Raw genomic sequence first — 13,902 nt, 5'->3', positions numbered from 1 at the left:
TTGAATTCCTCCGAGATCCATGCCTCATTCATTTTTAGAAATGTGAGGTAGTTAACACTGTGGTGAGCTAGGCGAGTACGCTTATCGGTCACAATCCCCCCTGCTGCGCTGAACGTCCTTTCGGACAGGACACTGGATGAGGGGCAAGCCAACAGTTCGATTGCAAATTGGGCAAGCTCTGGCCAGAGGTCAAGCCTGCCCACCCAGTAGTCTAGGGGTTCATCACTCCTCAGAGCGTCCACATCGGCCGTTAACCCAATGTAGTCGGACACCTGACGGTCTAGGCGTTCCCTGATGCTGGATCCGGATGACACCTGTCGATGGGTCGGCTGAAAGAATGACCTCATATCCGAAGTCACCAACACATCTTCAAACCGGCCTCTTCTTGCAGGCGCTGTTGGATTGGTACCCGCAAATCCTTCTCTGGGAGTGGGAATTGCTCCTCTGCCAGCGCACGCAAAAGCAGAATGCAGCATTTCTCGAAGCAAGGCCTGGAAGTGCTGCATTCTGACAGCCCTCTGCGACGGCGGTAACATTTCCGCCATTTTGTGTTTGTACCGGGGGTCTAAGTACGTTGCCACCCAGTACTGGTCCTTGACCCTCATGCTTTTTATACGGGGGTCCCTATTAAAACACTGGAGCATGAAGGCCCCCATTTGCACTAAAGTGGAAGCGGTGTGGTGGCCTGGCTCCTGCTCATCATCCAGGATAATGTCGTCCTCTTCATTCTCCTCTCCCCATCCTCGCACAACAGGGATCCCAGAAAGGTTTAAAGCATGCTCTTCTTGCTCCTGCTCATCCGCCCCGGCACCATCCTCCTCTGACTCCTCATCAGACTCCTGTTGTTGACTTGTCTCAGATAGAGTAGCCCCCCCTGGGAATTCATCCAGCATTGCGACTTCCTCATCTTCCCGCTCCTGCTCCTCCACAGCCTGATCAATGACACGACGCAATGCACGCTCCAGAAAGAAGGCATAAGGTACCATGTCACTGATGGCGCCATGGCTGCGACTGACCAGTTTGGTGATCTCCTCAAATGGCCGCAGAAGTCTGCATGTGTCGCGCATGAGCAGCCACTGGCGCGGTGAAAAAAAACCCAGCTCCCCAGAACCGTTTCTTTCGCAGAGTTCATACAGGTAGACGTTAACTGCACGTTTCTGCTGGAGCAGCCTATCAAGCATATAGAAGGTTGAGTTCCATCGCGTCGGGCAATCGCAAATAAGACGTCTGACCGGCAGATGGTGTCGCCGCTGAATGTCAGCAAGGCGAGCCATGGCCGTGTAAGATCTTCTGAAATGGGCCGAGATTTTCCTTGCCTGCCGCAAGATGTCCTGGACCCCAGGGTATTTGACAAGGAATCGCTGCACGACCAAGTTTAAGACGTGTGCCATGCACGGCACGTGCGTGATTTTGCCCTGTTTCAATGCGCTAAGCAGATTGGCACCGTTGTCACACACCACTTTACCAACTGTCAAATTGAGCGGTGTTAGCCACTCATCTGCCTGTGAACGCAAAGCTGAAAGGAGTGCCGGGCCAGTGTGGCTCTTTGCTTCCAGGCACAACAGACGCAGCACGGCATGGCAACGTCTCACCTGGCATGTGGAATAGGTTCTGGGGAGCTTGGGCGGTGCAGTGGAAGAGACGCTAGCAGCGGAAAAGGAGGAGGCAGCTGAGGAGGAGAGGGAGGAGGATGGAGTAGGAGGAGGAGAAGAAGAGTCAGGCCTGCATGCAATCCGTGGCGGTAAAACCAAATCTACACGGGTGCCACGGGTTACATGCTTGACGGCCGTCAGAAGGTTCACCCAGTGGGCAGTAAAACTGATATACCTTCCCTGCCCGTGTTTGCTAGACCACGTGTCTGTGGTCAGATGTATCTTGGCACCGACACTGTGTGCCAGAGATACATTCACTTGCCGCTGAACATGGCCATATAGCTCTGGGATGCCCTTCTCTGAGAAATACTTCCTTCCTGGGACCTTCCATTGTGGTGTTCCAATGGCCACAAATTTGCGAAAGGCCTCCGAGTCCACCAGTTTATATGGCAGTAGTTGGCGGGCTATGAGTTCTGACAAGCCAGCCGCCAACCGTTGGGCAAGAGGGTTATCCGGCGTCATCATTTTTTTACGCTCAAACATTAGGCCCACGGAAGCCTGCCTTTTTGCAGAAAAATGTGAGCTTGGCGTGATGGAAGGTGGAGTGGAGGACAATTGTGAGGAGAGAGGAGAAGGAGAAGTAGAAGACGAGGCTGGACGGTGAGAGCCTGCAGTGTGGCTTTGTGTGTTCCGTTGCTCCCACTGGGCTCGGTGATGGCTGCTCATGTGCCTTCTTAAGGCGGTCGTCCCTAGGTGAGTATTGGGCTTACCGCGACTAACGCGTTGACTGCAAAGATTGCAGATGGCAACGCTATTGTCAGCAGCGGACACGTTAAAAAAAGCCCACACTGCGGAGCCATGTGCCGGTGTCCTGGGAGCGCCAGATGTGACCGTACATGGTCGATGACTCGCTCCTGATACATTTGCAGTCTGCTTTGTCCCTGCTGTGCAATGTAAGTCATTGCTGCTTCTCCTCCCTATCTGCTGGTCCATATCTCCCTCTGAACTCCCCTCCTCTTCCTCTCTTGTGGGCACCCACGTGACATCACTAGACACGTCATCATCAACGTCACCTTCCCCACCGCTATAAGTAGAGTAGGCAGCAACACCGGGGACCAACCTCCTCCTTGGGCTGATCTGGGTACTGGCGTCAGACTGCTGAGTAGCGCTTGTTGCTACCTCCTCTTCCTGATCCAATACCAAGAGTGGCTGCGCATCAGAAATGTCCTCTTGATATGGATCGGAAAATAATTCCAGTGACTCAAGCGGAAGGTATGTGGTGGTGGTGGTGGTGGTCGTGTTGTTGGTGGTAGTGTCTTTGGGGGTGCACATAGCAGAGAGTGAAGAAGAGGGTGCAGATCGAGAGGATGAGGAGGGTGCAGAAGAGTAAGGCTGAGCGAGCCACTCAACCAAGTCTGGTGCATCCTTTAAAGTAATTGAACGCACCTTCTGCAACTTCCCACTTTGGCTCAAGCCTGTTGCTCCTGCCCTACCCCTACCACCCCTGCGGAAGGGCCTGCCTCTTCCTCTGCATGTCATTTTTTAAATGACCCTGTGACAAAACTCTTAGTCCCTATACCGCTGAAGGACTGCTGCAGTATAGGTGAGCGGTCAGCAGTGGTGCACGTCAACCCTATCTATTGTGGACCTATAGCGGTCCTTACAGAACAGCAGACTGTACCGCACTCAAGCCTATGTACCGTAGCACCCTATACCAAGTTACCAGTCCTTATAAGAACTTTTGTGGACCAAGCAGGTTGTGTATTAGTGTTTAGCAGACTGTACGTCAGTCCCTATACCGCTGAAGGACTGCTGCAGTATAGGGCAGCGGTCAGCAGTGGTGCACGTCAACCCTATCTATTGTGGACCGATAGCGGTCCTTACAGAACAGCAGACTGTACCGCACTCAAGCCTATGTACCGTAGCACCCTATACCAAGTTACCAGTCCTTATAAGAACTTTTGTGGACCAAGCAGGTTGTGTGTTAGTGTTTAGCAGACTGTGCGTCAGTCCCTATACCGCTGAAGGACTGCTGCAGTATAGGGCAGCGGTCAGCAGTAGTGCACGGCAACCCTATGTATTGTGGACCGATAGCGGTCCTTACAGAACAGCAGACTGTAACGCACTCAGGCCTATGTACCGTAGCACCCTATACCAAGTTACCAGTCCTTATAAGAACTTTTGTGGACCAAGCAGTTTTGTGTTAGTGATTAGCAGACTGTACGTCAGTCCCTATACCAATGAAGGACTGCTGCAGTATAGGGCAGCGGTCAGCAGTAGTGCACGGCAACCCTATGTATTGTGGACCGATAGCGGTCCTTACAGAACAGCAGACTGTAACGCACTCAGGCCTATGTACCGTAGCACCCTATACCAAGTTACCAGTCCTTATAAAAACTTTTGTGGACCAAGCAGGTTGTGTGTTAGTGTTTAGCAGACTGTGCGTCAGTCCCTATACCGCTGAAGGACTGCTGCAGTATAGGGCAGCGGTCAGCAGTGGTGCACGTCAACCCTATCTATTGTGGACCGATAGCGGTCCTTACAGAACAGCAGACTGTACCGCACTCAAGCCTATGTACCGTAGCACCCTATACCAAGTTACCAGTCCTTATAAGAACTTTTGTGGAACAAGCAGGTTGTGTGTTAGTGATTAGCAGACTGTACGTCAGTCCCTATACCAATGAAGGACTGCTGCAGTATAGGGCAGCGGTCAGCAGTAGTGCACGGCAACCCTATGTATTGTGGACCGATAGCGGTCCTTACAGAACAGCAGACTGTACTGCACTCAGGCCTATGTACCGTAGCACCCTATACCAAGTTACCAGTCCTTATAAAAACTTTTGTGGACCAAGCAGGTTGTGTGTTAGTGTTTAGCAGACTGTGCGTCAGTCCCTATACCGCTGAAGGACTGCTGCAGTATAGGGCAGCGGTCAGCAGTAGTGCACGGCAACCCTATGTATTGTGGACCGATAGCGGTCCTTACAGAACAGCAGACTGTAACGCACTCAGGCCTATGTACCGTAGCACCCTATACCAAGTTACCAGTCCTTATAAGAACTTTTGTGGACCAAGCAGGTTGTGTGTTAGTGATTAGCAGACTGTACGTCAGTCCCTATACCAATGAAGGACTGCTGCAGTATAGGGCAGCGGTCAGCAGTAGTGCACGGCAACCCTATGTATTGTGGACCGATAGCGGTCCTTACAGAACAGCAGACTGTAACGCACTCAGGCCTATGTACCGTAGCACCCTATACCAAGTTACCAGTCCTTATAAAAACTTTTGTGGACCAAGCAGGTTGTGTGTTAGTGTTTAGCAGACTGTGCGTCAGTCCCTATACCGCTGAAGGACTGCTGCAGTATAGGGCAGCGGTCAGCAGTAGTGCACGGCAACCCTATGTATTGTGGACCGATAGCGGTCCTTACAGAACAGCAGACTGTAACGCACTCAGGCCTATGTACCGTAGCACCCTATACCAAGTTACCAGTCCTTATAAGAACTTTTGTGGACCAAGCAGGTTGTGTGTTAGTGATTAGCAGACTGTACGTCAGTCCCTATACCAATGAAGGACTGCTGCAGTATAGGGCAGCGGTCAGCAGTAGTGCACGGCAACCCTATGTATTGTGGACCGATAGCGGTCCTTACAGAACAGCAGACTGTAACGCACTCAGGCCTATGTACCGTAGCACCCTATACCAAGTTACCAGTCCTTATAAGAACTTTTGTGGAACAAGCAGGTTGTGTGTTAGTGATTAGCAGACTGTACGTCAGTCCCTATACCAATGAAGGACTGCTGCAGTATAGGGCAGCGGTCAGCAGTAGTGCACGGCAACCCTATGTATTGTGGACCGATAGCGGTCCTTACAGAACAGCAGACTGTAACGCACTCAGGCCTATGTACCGTAGCACCCTATACCAAGTTACCAGTCCTTATAAGAACTTTTGTGGACCAAGCAGGTTGTGTGTTAGTGATTAGCAGACTGTACGTCAGTCCCTATACCAATGAAGGACTGCTGCAGTATAGGGCAGCGGTCAGCAGTAGTGCACGGCAACCCTATGTATTGTGGACCGATAGCGGTCCTTACAGAACAGCAGACTGTACTGCACTCAGGCCTATGTACCGTAGCACCCTATACCAAGTTACCAGTCCTTATAAAAACTTTTGTGGACCAAGCAGGTTGTGTGTTAGTGTTTAGCAGACTGTGCGTCAGTCCCTATACCGCTGAAGGACTGCTGCAGTATAGGGCAGCGGTCAGCAGTAGTGCACGGCAACCCTATGTATTGTGGACCGATAGCGGTCCTTACAGAACAGCAGACTGTAACGCACTCAGGCCTATGTACCGTAGCACCCTATACCAAGTTACCAGTCCTTATAAGAACTTTTGTGGACCAAGCAGGTTGTGTGTTAGTGATTAGCAGACTGTACGTCAGTCCCTATACCAATGAAGGACTGCTGCAGTATAGGGCAGCGGTCAGCAGTAGTGCACGGCAACCCTATGTATTGTGGACCGATAGCGGTCCTTACAGAACAGCAGACTGTACCGCACCCAAGCCTATGTACCGTAGCACCCTAGACAGACCAAGTTACCAGTCCTGATAAAGAGCTTTGTGGAACAAGTGAGTTGTGAATGATTAGCAGACTGCAGCAGAAGGGCAGCAGTCAAGTATAATATTCTTTCTATATTTGGAAGAAAGAATATTATACGTGTACAAGCCTATTACCGTACCACTGATACCAGTCCTGAAAAGAACCTTTGTGGAACTAATAGTAACAGCAAGTCTTTAAAATTATCCTCACTGCCTGACACACTGCTTCCTGCCTGTCCCTATACAAATTGGCAAAAAAGAGTAGGCTGGAACGATTAGCTGGAACAGCTCTTTTGTGGACCTGATAGTAACAGCTAATGATGATGATGATGATGATGATGAAGAAAGACTAATCTGGCTGAGCTGTCCCTAAAATAGCAGCATACAGCGCTCTGTCCCTTTATCTAAACTGACAAAAGAAACTCAGGCTGCTGACCTAACACCTATACCAGTCCTGAAAAGAACTTTTGTGTACCAAATAGCTAGCGTTTTCTCTGTCCCTACTCCACACAGGATCCTTTCCCTACAGTGACAGAAGAAAGAATGTAAAATGGCCACCGGATCGGGTGTATTTATAGGTTAGGGGGAATGTCCAAGTGTCCATGAGCTGTCATGTCTCAATTGGTTGTCCTGTAACACATGATAAACGTGTCACGAAAGGTTAAAGTTCTTGTATACATTAAACACGTAAGTCCGCCGGGGCGAACGACGGAAAAAGGCGTTCGAACCCGCGGACGGCGAAAGTCGGAAATTCGCCGCGAAACGACCGCCGGGCGAACCGTTCGGCCATCACTACTGAAGTCTCTCTGACTTCAGAAAAGGTTCCTGCACTACTTCAATCCAACTTCTAGGCAACCCGTACCCATTGATTTCAGAGGAAGTTGCCTCCAAGTCGGATCCCCTGTCTTAACTGATGCAACTTTCCAGGAAGTAAAAATAGTTTTCTAGGCAAACCCCTCCCTCCCACAGAGCTGATTATTATGTGATTGGTCACTGGCAAAGTCCCCTGTCCTGGAAGCAACTTCAAGTTGCCTTGTAAGTTGCCTCAAATCGCGCTGTGATTCATACTAAAGTCGCGTCCAAGTTGCCTCCCAAAGTCTCGCTGAAAGTCATGTTGCCCCGTGTGAATGGACTCTTAAAGCTCTGGTAACGTATTTGTTTGTTTATTATACCTTTTTGGTAATTGAATTGTTTTTACATTTACATTACTAAGACCATTTAAATACACGGCAAAGCAAAATTGGAGTTGTATTATTTTTAACTGCAGTATGAAATAATTAATTCCAAATATTTAACCACTTAATAACCGCCCTATAGCCGAATGACGGCTTTAGGGCGGTTTCTTAACTGTGGGAGGCCGTCATATGACGTCCTCCCAGAATTCCGCTCTCGCGCGCCCCCTGGGGCGAGCACTCGAGAGCATCCGTGACCGCCGGGTCCACAGGACCCGGCGCATCACGGATCACGGTAAACGGCCGCTCGTCGCGGCCGTTTACCACGTGATCGCTCCGTCAAATGACGGAGTGATCACTTGTAAACAAACCGGCGTCATGTTATGACGCCGGTTCCTCCCTCCCCCTCTCTGTACCGATCGGAACAGCGGAGGGGGAGGAGATCGGTGTCAGCAGCGATGTGGGCTGCATCTGCAGTGCCCACATCGCTGCTCACCAAAAATTAACCCCTCAATTCCCTGCAAAAACTCTGCAATACCCTGCCATTAGTCTGCAATAGTCTGCCATAGTCTGCCATAGTCTGCAACGCTCTGCAATAGTCTGCAACGCTCTGCAATAGTCTGCAACGCTCTGCAATAGTCTGCAACGCTCTGCAATACCCTGCAATGCTCTGCAATAGTCTGCAACGCTCTGCAATAGTCTGCAACGCTCTGCAATACCCTGCAACGCTCTGCAATAGTCTGCAACGCTCTGCAATACCCTGCAACGCTCTGCAATAGTCTGCAACGCTCTGCAATACCCTGCAACGCTCTGCAATAGTCTGCAACGCTCTGCAATACCCTGCAACGCTCTGCAATAGTCTGCAACGCTCTGCAATACCCTGCAACGCTCTGCAATACCCTGCAACGCTCTGCAATACCCTGCAACGCTCTGCAACACTCTGCAATGCTCTGCAACACCCGCCAATACCCTGCAACACTCTGCAACGCCCGCCAATACCCTGCAACGCTCTGCAACACCCGCCAATACCCTGCAACACTCTGCAATGCTCTGCAACACTCTGCAACACCCACCAATACCCTGCAACACTCTGCAATGCTCTGCAACACCCGCCAATACCGTGCAACACTCTGCAATGCTCTGCAACACCCTCCAATATCCTGCCATACTCTGCAACGCCATACTCTGCAACGCCATACTCTGCAATGCCATACTCTGCGATACCCAGCCATACTCTGATATACCCAGCCATACCCAGCCATAGTCGGTGATACCCTGCAATACCCAGCCATAGACACCCCCCCCTCCCGCCGCCCTCCGGCCGCCCTCCGGTGCTTCTACCGACTCGCCAATACTATCAAATCCAGAATCTTTTTTTTTTTTTTTTTCAGGCTTCCCAGCTTAGAGGTGAGATGTGGGGTCTTATTGACCCCACATCTCACTGTAAAGAGGACCTGTCATGCCATATTCCTATTACAAGGGATGTTTACATTCCTTGTAATAGGAATAAAAGTGATCAAAAAATTTATTTTTGGGGAAAAAAATGTCAAACTAAAATAAATAAAGTAAAATGAACAATAAATTTTTTTTTTTTTTTAAAGCGCCCCTGTCCCCATGTGCTCGCATGCAGAAGCGAACGCATACGTAAGTCCCGCCCACATATGAAAACGGTGTTCAAACCACACATGTGAGGTATCGCTGCATACGTTGGAGCGAGAGCAATAATTCTAGCCCTAGACCTCCTCTGTAACTCAAAACATATAACCAGTAAAAGAAAAAATTAAATCGTCGCCTATGGGGATTTTTAAGTAGCGACGTTTGGCGCCATTCCACGAGCCTGTGCAATTTTGAAGAGTGACATGTTAGGTATCGATTTACTCGGTGTAACTTCATCTTTCACATTATACAAAAATTGGGCTAACTTTACTGTGTTTTTTTTTTTTTTTTAAGCACAAAACAGTTTTTTTTCCAAAAAAAAGCATTTGAAAAATTGCTGCGCAAATACCGTGCGAGATAAAAAGTTGCAACGACCACCATTGTATTCTCCAGGGTGTTTGCTAAAAAAACATATATAATGTTTTGGGATTCGATGTAATTTTCTAGCAAATAAATGATGATTTTTACATGTAGGAGAGAAATGTCAGAATTGGCCTGGGTGCTCCAGAACGCCTGATGGTGCTCCCTGCATGTTAGGCCTCTGTATGTGGCCACACTGTGTAAAAGTCTCACACATGTGGTATCGCCATACTCGGGAGTAATAGCAGAATGTGTTTTGGGGTGTAATTTGTGGTATGCATATGCTGTGTGAGAAATAAACTGATAATATGACAATTTTGTGAAAAAAAAAGAAAGTAAAAAAAATCTTGATTTTGCAAAGAATTGTGGGAAAAAATGACAACTTCAAAAAAACTCATCATGCCTCTTACTAAATACCTTGGAATGTCTTCTTTCCAAAAAGGGGTCATTTGGGGGGTATTTGTACTTTTCTGGCATGTTAGGTTCTCAAGAATTGAAATAGGCCGTCAGTACTTCAGGTGTGATCAATTTTCAGATATTGGCACCATAGCTTGTGGACTCTATAACTTTCACAAAGACCAAATAATATCCACCAATTTGTACTTATTTTTACCAAAGATATGTAGTGGTATAAATTTTGGCCAAAATTTATGAAGAAAAAATTACTAATCTGCTAAATTTTATAACAGAAATGAAGAAAAATTCATTTTTTTACAGAATTTTCTGTATTTTTTCTTTTATAGCACAAAAAATAAAAAACCCAGCGGTGATTAAATACCACCAAAAGAAAGCTCCATTTGTGTGAAAAAAAGGACAAAAATTTCATATAGGTCCAGTGTTGCATGACTGAGTAATTGTCATTCAAAATGTGAGAGCACCGAAAGCTGAAAATTGGTCTGGTTATTAAGGGTGTTTAAGTGCCCAGTGGTCAAGTGGTTAAAGACATATACCGTGTTATTTGTCTTTAAAAAGCTAAAAGCCAACATTTGTAAAATGGTTTTATCGAGAGCTATGTAAAATAGATTCATTTTAAATTTAACAGAAGTTTTGATCAAATTATCAAGCGATGCACAATATAACAATTTTGTTTATGCATTTAAGAGTATAAGGAAGTCTGTTTGTTTGAGAGAGATCACATTAGATTGTTTACATAAGCCTATGAAGCCAGGGAAGCTATTCACAAGTTCCAAGTCTTAAATATACAAGTATCATTTAAGTATTGAAATGTGGTATTTTGTAACAAGAACTTAAATAATATAAATGTGAATAATATTATCTTTATCATCATTTACCTGATATGTAGAAGTATAGATTTATTTATCCATGTATTTGTTTTATCACAAAATATACCTGATATTAATTTGCACTGTATTTTAGTTAATAAATATAAATCAAATATTTGCATATTTTCATATTTACAAAACATTTCAAATATTTCAGTATAAATTTTCTGATAGGATGTTTTTTTCACTTTAATGCATAGGCTGCATTAAGGTGATAAAATGCGAACCTTTACAGCCCCTTTAATCAATAATCCTCAAATAAATATAATCACTGTTACACAAAACAAAATAAATGTGCAAATACTAAAGTACTAAACCATGTAAGATAAATTGTATAAAGAAAAAAGTGGACACGTGGGACTTTAAATGATGCATGTCAATAAACGTAGCTACAGGTGTATACTGCGCTGGAGGCACACAACACCCACTAACTCCTGCAGAAGGCTCAATTAGAGAACAGCAATATAGGTAGCTACAGGTGTATACTGCACTGGAGGCATACAACATCAACTAACTTATGTAGATGGCTCAATTAGAGAACAGAAATATAGGTAGATACAGTTGTATACTGCGCTGGAGGCACACAACACCCACTAACTCCTGCAGATGGATCAATTAGAGAACAGCAAAATAGGTAGACACAGATGTATGCTGCGCTGGAGGCACACGACACCCACTAACTACTGCAGACGGCTCAATTAGAGAACAGCAATATAGGTAGATACAGGTGTATACTGCACTGGGAACACACAACACCCAATAACTCCTGCAGATGGCTCAATTAAAGAAGAGCAATATAGGTAGCTACGGATGTATACTGCACTGGAAGCACAAAACACCCACTAACTCCTGCAGATGGCTCAATTAGAAAACAGCAATATAGGTAACTACAGGTGTATACTGCGCTGGAGGCACACAACACCAACTAACTCCTGCAGATGGCTCAATTAGCGAACAGCAATATAGGTAGATACAGATGTATACTGCGCTAGAAGCACACAACACCCGCTAACTCCTGCAGATGGCTCAATTAGAGAATAGCAATATAGGTTAATACAGGTGTATACTGCGCTGGAGGCCCACAACACCAACTATCTTCTGCAGATGGCTCAATTAGAGAACAGCAATATAGGTAGCTACAGGTGTATACTGCGCTGGAGGCACACAACACCAACTAACTCCTGCAGATGGCTCAATTAGAGAACAGCAATATAGGTAGCTACAGGTGTATACTGCGCTGGAGGCACACAACACCCACTAACTCCTGTAGATGGCTCAATTAGAGAACAGCAATATAGGTAGCTACAGGTGTATACTGCACTGGAGGCACACAACACCAACCAACTCCAGCAGATGGCTCAATTATAGAATAGCAATATAGGTTAATACAGGTGTATACTGCGCTGGGAGCACACAACACCCACTAACTCCTGCAGATGGCTCAATTAGAGAATAACAATATAGGTAGCTACAGGTGTATACTGCGCTGGAGGCCCACAACACCAACTATCTTCTGCAGATGGCTCAATTAGAGAACAGCAATATAGGTAGATACAGGTGTATACTGCGCTGGAGGCACACAACACCAGTTAACTCCTGTAGATGGCTAAATTAGAGAACAGCAATACAGGTAGATACAGGTGTATACTGCCTGCGCTGGAAGGACACAACACCCACTAACTCCTGCAGATGGCTCAATTAGAAAACAGCAATAAAGGTAGCTACAGGTGTATATTGCGCTGGAGGCACACAACACCAACTAACTCCTGCAGATGGCTCAATTAGAGAATGGCAATATAGGTAGATACAGGTGTAAACTGCCCTGGAAGCACAAAACACCCACTAACTCCTGCAGATGGTTCAATTAGAGAACAGCAATATAGGTAGATACAGGTGTATACTGCGCTGGAGACACACAACACCAGTTAACTCCTGTAGATGGCTAAATTAGAGAACAGCAATATAGGTAGATACAAGTGTATACTGCACTGGAAGGACACAACACCCACTAACTCCTGCAGATGGCTCAATTAGAGAACAGCAATATAGGTAGCTACAGGTGTATACTGCGCTGGAGGCACACAACACCAACCAACTCCTGCAGATGGCTCAATTAGAGAATGGCAATATAGGTAGATACAGGTGTAAACTGCCCTGGAAGCACAAAACACCCACTAACTCCTGCAGATGGTTCAATTAGAGAAGAGCAATATAGGTAGCTACAGGTGTATACTGCGCTGGAGGCACACAACACCCACTAACTCCTGCAGATGGCTCAATTAGGGAACACCAGTATAGGTAGCTACAGGTGTATACTGCGCTGGAAGAACACAGCACCCACTAACTACTGCAGATGGCTCAATTAGAGAACAGCAATATAGGCAGCTACAGGTGTATACTGTGCTGGAGGTACATAGCACCAATTAACTCCTACAGATGGCTCAATTAGAGAACAGCAATATAGGTAGATATAGGTTTATACTGCGCTGGAAGCACACAAAACCCTCTAACTCCTGCAAATAGTTAAATTAGAGAACAGCAATATAGGTAGCTACAGGTGTATACTGTGCTGGAGGCACACAACACCAACTAACTCCTGCAGATGGCTCAATTAGAGAATGGCAATATAGGTAGATACAGGTGCAAACTGCCCTGGAAGCACAAAACACCCACTAACTCCTGCAGATGGTTCAATTAGAGAAGAGCAATATAGGTAGCTACAGGTGTATACTGCACTGGAGGCACACAACACCCACTAACTCCTGCAGATGGCTCAATTAGGGAACACCAGTATAGGTAGCTACAGGTGTATACTGCACTGGAAGAACACAACACCCACTAACTACTGCAGATGGCTCAATTAGAGAACAGCAATATAGGCAGCTACAGGTATATACTGCACTGGAGGCCCACAACACCAACCAACTCCTGCAGATGGCTCAATTAGAGAACAGCAATATACGTAGCTACAGGTGTATACTGTGCTGGAGGTACATAGCACCAATTAACTCCTGCAGATGGCTCAATTAGAGAACAGCAATAAAGGCAGCTACAGGTGTATACTGTGCTGGAGGTACATAGCACCAATTAACTCCTACAGATGGCTCAATTAGAGAACAGCAATATAGGTAGATATAGGTTTATACTGCACTGGAAGCACACAAAACCCTCTAACTCCTGCAAATAGCTCAATTAGAGAACAGCAATATAGGTAGCTACAGGTTTATACTGCGCTGGAGGCACACAACACCAAC

The sequence above is a fragment of the Lithobates pipiens genome, unplaced genomic scaffold (genome assembly GCF_037356315.1).
Source record: "Lithobates pipiens isolate NorthernLeopardFrog02 unplaced genomic scaffold, aLitPip1_a1.2 Scaffold_23, whole genome shotgun sequence".
Lineage (NCBI taxonomy): Eukaryota > Metazoa > Chordata > Amphibia > Anura > Ranidae > Lithobates > Lithobates pipiens.
This window is presented reverse-complemented; position numbering follows the sequence as displayed.